Below are 9,933 nucleotides of genomic sequence, written 5' to 3' on the forward strand. Positions count from 1 at the left end.
AGAAGCTTTGGAACCTCTGAAACTTTTTGGATGAAGAAAGATGAATCGCTTCAACTAAAGACTAAAGATTCATTCACAGATGTCAGTAATCATGCTGTGACCTGATGTTTGTGTTCTGGTTCCAGACTTCCTCAAGTGTGTGTTTTGTTTTTTTATTGTGAGATCCATCTGATGTTCTGACTCAAAGCTCCTCAGTCGTGATGAAAAGACAAACAGAGATCAAAATCTGGTCCAGATTCCGGAGTCACACACAGAATCTGTTTCTAGAGATCAGTGTCACATGAAATGTTGTCCTGAAGAGTTTAATACAAAATAAATAATTGAACATTATCTAAATTCAAACATTTACAGGATGTTGAACGTGCTTGTTCTTTTTTATTTGCAGGTCTGTCTTCCATCTTGTGTCTCTAATTGGTCCTATAGAAATAAAAAGGATTCCTGCGACCCCCATTCAGCCCAGATATGTAACCCGAGCCCGCCGTATTATTATTAGACCTGCTAGTTAGAGCCCGGCCTCTGCGGTGCCACCTTCAAACCAGCTCCATTGTGTGGACACTCCAAGGCTGAGATTATGTGGTCGGGTTTAAAAAAAAGAGAAAGACCCTGACCCAGCCCCCCGCCCCCCTGCTCTCTGGGAACCTGCTTTAAATGGGCTCTATACAACGACGGGAGATGGTTTTACACATTAGGAAGCAACTCAGTGAGCTGGTCAGGTTGCTGTGGTCACCTGGAGCCGGTGCCACCCAGCAGGACTCGCTCTTTCATCCTTTGTACCACAGAGCAGGAAGGGGAGGGGCTTTTATTTTGCCATGCAGCTGGTAGAGACGCTCGAGTCCCAAATACACCCCCCCCTAACTCAGGAGTACACCGAGGACAACAAATCCAGGACACGCCTTCAGGTCTTCACCCTGTCCTGGACTTCACCTCACTTCACCTCCAACTGATCTCATCATCATCATCATTATCATCACCATCATCATCATCATCATCATCATCATCATCATCATCATCACCATCATCATCATCATTGTCATCACCATCAGCATCATCACCATCATCATCATCATCATCGTCTTCATCACCATCAGCATCATCATCATTGTCATCACCATCAGCATTATCATCATCGTCTTCATCACCATCAGCATCATCACCATCATCATCATCATTGTCCAGGATGCAGAAATCTGCTCGTCTCAGTGACGTCATATATTTTAAAGTAATATCACACTCGAGGTTGCGCTGTTATGCTGAATAAGAGCACAGCTGTGGTTCAGTCAGAGGCCGCAGATATTTGGAATGATTATAGTGATGCTGAACTGACATACTGTCGACATATGACGTCCTTTATCTCGTGTTTCTAGAGTCATGTTGTTATAAGACCAGAGTTGGACCCCAAAGCAGAGACAGATAAGTGAAGGAGTTTAACAAAAAGTCACTTTAATATTGCAAAGTCCACAAAAATGAAAATCAAACAAGTAGATAGGCACTGCAATGGGCCAATGTCCTCAAAAAACCAAACATAAAGCGACCTTCTCAGGTGGAAAACTTCAGCCAAGGAATCTTCTCTCGGGAGAACAAAGGAACCAGACATGCGGTTGGAGCTCATGGGAAATAATACTCTGGCGCTGGAAGTCTGGGAAAGCCAGGCCTAAAAGGAAGAGGGAAGAAGCTGATAGGCTGATAGGTAAGTCTGTAGGCAGGAAAAGGGAGGAGCCAATCACACCTCTGCACCAGCAAGAGAACAGGAAGGAGGAGGGGAGAAACAAAGAGCACCAAAAGGGAAAAATAACAGCACAAAACAGACAGAACCAAACCATGACACATGGGTTTTTATGGATACGTAATGATTTGTTCAAATGTCATGTTTCTTAAAGGGAGTCTTCTGAATGATGCCTGGCTGTTTAAATAAGTCATCTGTAATGTGTAAAATAAACCTGTCACAGTCCCCAGGCAACAGCACAGAGTTAACAGTCCAGAGTACCGAGGTGAGCTCTGTCAGGCAGTTACAGTTTAAATATGTACATTCAGACTGGAGGTTTGGACCGGTTGCTGCTCTAGTCGTGGCCCTGCAGGTCTCCAGGAAGTAGTGACGGAGGAGGCCATGCTCCTCAGTTGGGGCCAATCAAGGCAGGGACACACACCTAGATTTGCACACACTCTAAAGACACATTGTTATACCCAAGGCATGTTGGCCACAGCCATAACACAGCCTCAGGCTGCCGCTTGAGTAATTACACTTTTGGGCACTTCATTTCTCAGCCACGGAGGTTGGTGCAAGGTTCTTCTTCTCCTTCTTTTTCTTTTTCTTGTTCTCTTTCTGTATCAGTTGGTTTTAAAAACACTTGAAGTGTCTCAGTGTCCTCAGTGAGGAGTTAACAAGCGTCCCCCCCTCCCCCCTGTGGTCTGAATGGGTGAGGGTCTGTCGGTTGGAGTGCCTCCTCTTTATCCTCCGTCCTTCCACTGATCACTGAAGTGTGATGTCAGCAGGACGCCGCCCGCTCTCATTGTGTCCCACACTTTTTTTTATTGGATAAGTGGAGTGGCTTCCTTTGTGCCTTTGAGCCTGAGGTGGCCTGTTGGGCTCTTAATCACCGGCCCTCTGAGGTGCTGCGTTCAGGGGGCAGTGGATAAAGGAGCGCCGCCTCATTCAGACCGAGCTGTTGATCTACCAGCTCATTGTCCCTCTCCTCTGCACCTCGGCCGAGCAAGGTAAACAAATGGCAAACAAAAGGCGGAGCTTCAGAGCCAGGCCGCCGCAGTGGGGGGGCTGGTCCTGAAACATGACCGCCGTCCCCCAAAGGCTCCCCTAAAACCTTCACCAGACTCCCCCAAAAACGCACATATACTTCATGTTATACCATCCTGTTTTTAAAAAGCAGAATAGAAACGTATCATATGTAAAACAGAAACATTTATCTGTCTTTGTAAAATAATATGAACTCTCCTCTAAAGTTTGGAGGACGCAGCATCCAAACAGAATTTCAAATGTGGACTCAGACCACAGGACAGTTTTCGACTTCACCTCAGTCCACCTTAAATAAACTCAGTCCATCTTAAATGAACTTGGGCCCACAGAGGGCAGTGGTGACTTTCTCACTCTGGTTTCTCTCTGGCGGAGTCTTGGTGGAGTCGTGGTGGAGTCATGTTGAAGTCTTGGTGGAGTCGTGGTGGAGTCATGTTGAAGTCTTGGTGGAGCCATGTTGAAGTCTTGGTGGAGTCGTGGTGGAGCCATGTTGAAGTCTTGGTGGAGTCATGTTGGTGAAGTGATAGTGGTGTCGTGGTGAAATGGTGGTGGAGTCATGGTGGTGTCATGATGGTGGAGTCTTGGGGGTGTCGTGGTGGAGTCTCGGTGGAGTCATGATGGTGGAGTCTTGGTGGAGTCATGGTAGTCATGATGGAGTCGTGGTGGAGTCATGGTAGTCATGATGGAGTCGTGGTGGAGTCGTGGTGGAGTCTCGGTGGAATCGTGGTGAATCTGTGTTTGATGCTCTGCTGTCTGCAGGCCTGAACATCACCGACACACATGATTGGTTTTCAGCCTTGTCGCTTGTTACAGAGCTTTCTTCTGATTGGCTGAATCTTTGAATGAAGTGATGAAGTGTAGACGATGAAATCCTCAGATTCTTTGTGATTTACGTTGACGGACATTATTCTGAAATTGTTGCTCACAGCGTGGTGAAGCCCTCCACATCTTTACTTCTGCCTCTCTGTCGTGTGAATCAGCTGTTTGCTTTCACAGACTTTGTTCACACTGATCAACTTGTTGATTGATTTTAGTTTCAGGTTTGTTCGGTGTGTTTATCCCTTTAATCATCATGTGACCTCGGATTTATGTTTGGACCTCTTGGGGGGTCTGGACCCTAAGGTTGGACCACTAAGGGTCTTAGAGGATTTACTCACTGACTCTCTCTCTTCTCTCTGAAGAAATACAAAACAAAGCTCGACTCTTTCTCATCGAGTACTTTTTACTTTGATTACATTTCAGTGGAACTGTAGTAAGCTTCTGATGTGTACTCGTACTCGTACTCGTATTCGTAGAGAGCTTCTTTTTTTGTGTATTTCTACTTTTTCTTTCAGGTTTTGTTCCAGTGTTTCCCAGACGTCTTTTCTTTCTCATTCTAAATTTAAAACCAGATCCCCCGCCCCGCCCTCACCCCTCCAGTCTCACCCCAACATGGCCCTAATCCTCGGTCTTTAGACGCCCCCCCCCTCTCTCTTCACCTCTATTCTTCGTGGGCCTCGCTCGCTCTCTGGGGATCAGATCTGATGTAGTCGTGTGACCGAACTGCAGCTTTAGTGCTGGATTGTGGTTTTTACTATTCAGCTGATCCTCTGTGTGTTCATGAGGATCACGACGCTGAAAGGCCACGACACCGGCTCAACAAGTCCCAGATCTACCTGTTGGTCTGGATCCACGAACTGGATCTTCACTTTGAGATGAGCTGGTCTAAAGGTTCAGATCATGTCAGGATGCTCAAGAGAAAAAAAGAACACATATAGTCTATAATAATAGTTTGTGTATATTTTAAAGGACCGAGCACAGAAGCTGGTTTAAACATATTATCTCTGCCAAGCTTTACTTTTTCTAAACAGGCTGTTATTAAGATTATAATATGAATCATATTTAAATGTCTATTAAACATGTTTCAGTTGGATCTTTAAAATGTTTCTCTCTCTTAGAATTGAATTAAATCATTAAATTAATTGGAGTTTTTACTTTTTTATGTTGTTTTTATGAGGTACTTTCACAATTAAATACACTTTTCTCACACTTTTATAAAAATGTTTGGAATGTCTGATGAAGACAACCATTTGAACCATCTGTTGTTCAAAGTGTGTTCTGAGGACTGCAGTAGGCCCAACTGAGTCCTGCCAGGGTCCATAACAGAACACAGAACTTTAAGCGGCAGAACCGATACCGGTACAAGAACGGATCAACACTTTTAAACTGAGTGACTTCCTGTTCTCTTTGTAATATTTTTACAGACTCAACAATTGCAATGAACAAACACTTGGCGACGAGAACGTGGTAAACCATCTTTATATTTTACAGTTTAATAGAACTTATGTAACATAAAGTGACATTAAACACAGATTATCACATCTGATTATTATTCGCTGATCTTGTTGATGTAACAGTGAACAAGCTTGAATTGAAGCTTTGCAGCGGCAACTCCATCAGCACATTCCTAAATGTCTGAATGCGTCTCAATGAGATTTAGATATCGAGGAAGTTTTAAAAAGCTAGTTAAGTGCTATTCAGCCGTGCTGAAAGGCAAAGCATTGAAGAAGCCAAAATGAGAGTATAAAGAGTGTCGCGGCGGGGGTCCATGAAGAGGCGAAACATCGGCATTATGGCACGGATGGCATCTCCTCGCCCGAACAGAAAGCCCTCCCCAGATGGCAGCGCAGAGTTTGTCGGCTGAAGCTTTCAGTTGGGGACAAAAGAAATCTAATTGAGAACAAACTGTCAGTGAAAGAGACGAGACCGTGACCGGAGAGGGGGCCGCTCTGGGCCGACGGCCAGCACCGGGGCCCCGGACCCAGCCTATCGCCGCCCCCTCCTCGGCCCCTCCGGGCACCTCAGACCTCCTCAGACCTCTTGTGACTGACACAAGAGGCCACGGAGGATAACACGCGCAGCAGCCTCGACACAAAGGCCTTTCACCGCAGACACAGTCCGAATCAGCCGACTGTCAAGTGTGAATGAGAGGACGAGAGGCTGAATGGACAGAGAGACAGATAAGTGTGAGGTCTGAGGGGGAGGACAGGGGACAGAGGACTGCTGCAGGCTGATCTGAGGACAGGCCGAGTCCTGAAACCAGCTCCCAAATTATCCCAGTCATGTTAGCAGAGACTGAAAACTGTGAATACGACACTGAGTCATCGTTTGAGAGAAAATCAACTTAAAATCTGAATAAACCCAAACTCATCAGACAGACAGACAGACAGACAGACAGACAGACAGACAGACACCTGTCTCACTCTACCAGTCTGTTTGTCTTCAGTCCTGTGTTTGGACTCGTCCTTTTTTGGATCTGGACCCTGTAGGACTCTGGATCTCCTCGGGCCTCGAGTCCTGCAGTGTTCGGGTGTTTTGGGGTGTTTGAGATGAAAAGCAGCTCCACCACCAACAGAGCTGAATGCTCATTGTGAGGTTCACAAAGACTCACTCGTCTCAATGGTTCACTTTAGGAGCTCAGACAAAGGCATAAAAACACAGATAGAGGCTCCAAAAGAGAAGCAGCACTCGAGTCTGAGAGACTCATCTGGGATTGTATTCTCTGTTAAAGACGTCATCAATCAACCCATCAGTCCTGCTCCAGATGAGCTGATCTACATGTTCACACAGGAGCATCCATCATCTGAAGGAATGTTTACTGAGCGACCATCAACATGAAACTAATGTTGAACTAACCTCACTTTGAAACTAAAGTTAAATCTGAGCCAGTGATCTGATTTCTTGTTAATCTGAGCATCATGTGATGTAAACAAGGAAATGACCAATGATCAGATGGTTCAATGTTTCTTCATGAAATGAAGATGGGTTTGATGGGTTCTGTTGGGTTTTGTTGGGTTTTGTTGGGTTCTGTTGGGTTTTGTTGGGTTTTGTTGGGTTTTGTTGGGTTCTGTTGGGTTTTGTTGGGTTTTGTTGGGTTTTGATGGGTTCTGTTGGGTTTTGGTGGGTTTTGGTGGGGTGCGGCAGGTCGGCAGTGATTCCTTGACGACAGAGAAAACTGGTGATTAAGACTTTTACTGCGTTCAGGGCAACTCAGAATAAAATGTCTCTTACTGTGAGGGAATTGTCACATATGTGGTTACGGTTAGTACTGTAGAAATCTCGACAGAGTCAGAGAGGACAGTTTCTTCAGCGGTGCTGGCTTAGATGGCAAGGCGTCCATGTCCATCAGCTGGTCGAGTTGAGTCCTCAATTAATGCAACAATTAATGTAACATCTGGATGACTTTCAAAATAAAGTTTGTGTATTCAGACAGAAGGTGAAGTTCAGACGTGATTTGATGCATCAAGCCATGAAGCTAAAGCAAAGTGACATGATGAATAATATTCATCTCTATGTGACTTCTCTATGACATCGTCAGCCTCGTCCAATCAGAAAACAAACATGATGAATCAGCTTCCTGTGGACGGACGGACGGACAACGATGTAGTGATTATTCCTCCCCTCTAAGTCGTCCCATCTGTCCCAGTTTCTGCTGGTCTGAGCCTCTTTCACAGCGGCTGACAGGAGCCTGCAGCCCACAAACACAGAGCTGGTGGGGGGGCCCCACCTCAGAGCCCCACTGGCCCCAACCAGCCCCCACCGGCCTCCACCAACACCCCGATTGTGTCCCTGCACACCAAAGCACTTCTCTATAGCTTTTTGATTGGCTTTCAATCCCCACGCCACCGACAAGTGTGTGTGTGTTTGTGTGTGTGTGGTGGGCTTAGTAAGGAGATTTAGTGGAGGGGTGGAGGGTGGGTGGGGTTTGTGGAGGGGGGGCAGAGGTGATTTTTCAGGGGGAGGAGGAGGAAAGTAAAAACTGGGACAGATGGGACTGATTGTTGTTCTACACAAATTAAAGAGAGAGACAGACAGACAGAGAGGGAGACAGGAAACTACCAAAATAAAAGTTTTTACATTTTGCAGTTTGAGGAGAGAAAAAGAAGAAAAAGAAGTCATGACACACCTTCAGTCCGCAGAGGTCAGAGGTCATGGTGATGATGGTGATGATGATGATGATGATGATGATGGTGATGATGATGATGATGATGATGATGATGATGGTGATGGTGATGATGGTTATGATGATGATGATGATGATGATGGTGATGATGATGATGATGATGATGATGATGATGGTGATGGTGATGATGATGATGATGATGATGATGATCATGATGCTTCAGACAATAATAATGAACACATGAGGAAACAAACTTCCAAATTTCGGTTTCTGTGACTCACTTGTCTGTTTGTAGATTTCACTAAAGTTAAAGTTACATAATGCGTCATTTGCATATTTAAACATTTAAGAAAATAATTAGTCTTAAAGTCAGTGATGTCATAATAATCTGTGGTCAACGTATTTCCTCAATTCTGTCGATGTTTTTATCGTTGATATCTAAAAATGTCGTCAATGTAAACTAACATGAAACATCTTCACTATTATTTATTATTTATTATATATTTACATTATATTTACGTTATATTTACTATCTACAGTCATTCACATCAGTGATTGATTACAGATCATTGATGATCTGTAATCCATGTTTGTAGTTTTCAGGGAATCATCTGCTGAACGTTCCTCTCATTGTGTCTGCTGTTTGAAGTGTTCAGAGTGCTTTTATTCTGAAAATAACATGGACAGGGAACCCGAACAGCTGATAGTCACCCTGAAGCTTTGCAGATGGTTCTGGTTCTGGTTCTGGCCCTGACAGAACATGAAGGTAAAGACTGTTACTGACATTCACACCAGCCTCTGTTCATTCAAAGCTGGACTTCCTGTTCCTATGTGGACCATGATCTGGATCGTGATCTCCTCTAATCCGGCGGTTTGTGCACCTCGTCTGACACTTCTTTTCCCAGCGGGTCAGTCACCTCTGAGTGTGAGGCAGAAAACACAAAGCCTGCAGTCAAAGGAAAGGGCAGAATCCCCTCTTCAGTTCAGAGATAAGAGCTCTTTGTTGTGACGCCGCACAGAAACTCTTCAGTCCTGCTGGGACCGCTTTGAACCCCCAAACTTTATTAATCCACTCAGAGAAACAGAAAGACACCAGAGGGAAACTTTCTGATGGTGAGAGACACAAAGAAACTTACAGAATGTAAAGAAAGGGATTTGGCGGTTGGAGGCCTGCAGTGGATGCAGATTCATTTTCTTCTCATCAGTAACGTCCACTCGACTTAATCTGTCGTCACATCAAACTGAAGTTAAAGTTTAAATGATGAAGAACATTTGTCATGAACAGGAAATGATGTCATATTAATGATTGTGTGAGTTTATTCAATAAACTTTAGGTTAGGTCAGTTATAGTAAATAAATAAACAGCTGATGGATGAGTCTCTGAGCTCAGCTGTTTATTTCAGATTCGACTTGTTTCTGTGAACGGAGTCTGACGCTCGTCAGCAGCTCTGATGAATCCTGGTGGGATCCTTAACGAACTCCTCGTCATGATCTAATACTGAGAGCAAATGAAGAGCTACTAATGAGATAAAGTTTACTCTGAAGAAAGAGGCCCACGACATCCCACACAAACACATCTGTGTGAACAATCATCAATTATTTAACCTCATCAATCAGTCAATCAATCAATCAATCAATCAAATACATTAAATACAGTCTGATTTGTAAATGTCCAAATCCTGACTGTCAGAGCAGAGCAGGTACAGAGTGGACTCTGATATTAGTGACAGTTCACAGCAGGAGAAAGAAAAACTATATATATTTTATTTTATTTTTTTATATGTGTATTAACATTATTTAACCACCAGAAGCGCCCTCTGGTTTCATTTAAAATCAGAGCAAAGTATTTTGTCCCTAAAGAGAAAAAAAAACAACAACAACAACCTTGTTGTTTAAAGTGCCAGAATATTACACCACCTTCCTCAGCCTATTAATATAATCGGTAACAAAGTGCTTCTTTTGTGATAGCCCTCATGATCTGAAATAGTCCAGTTTCAGAAGAAGTAGGCCAATCGCAACTCTCATTAAAAGTAAGGAGCCTTTGCCCCCCACAGGAGCACCAAAGAGCCAAGAGCGAATTTAATCATCTTAAATTTAATTCAGATTTAGGTGATTTAAAAACAAAAAAAAACAAAGAGTCAGCTGTTGAGCTCGGAGCATCCCTGAACCTGCTGCTGCATCAAAGACCCGTTTCTTTACCTAACGCTGTTTCAGGTTCATGCTGATGATTTCAGGCCGCCCTATA

Source organism: Larimichthys crocea, chromosome I (assembly GCF_000972845.2).
Source record: "Larimichthys crocea isolate SSNF chromosome I, L_crocea_2.0, whole genome shotgun sequence".
Taxonomy (NCBI): Eukaryota; Metazoa; Chordata; class Actinopteri; family Sciaenidae; genus Larimichthys; species Larimichthys crocea.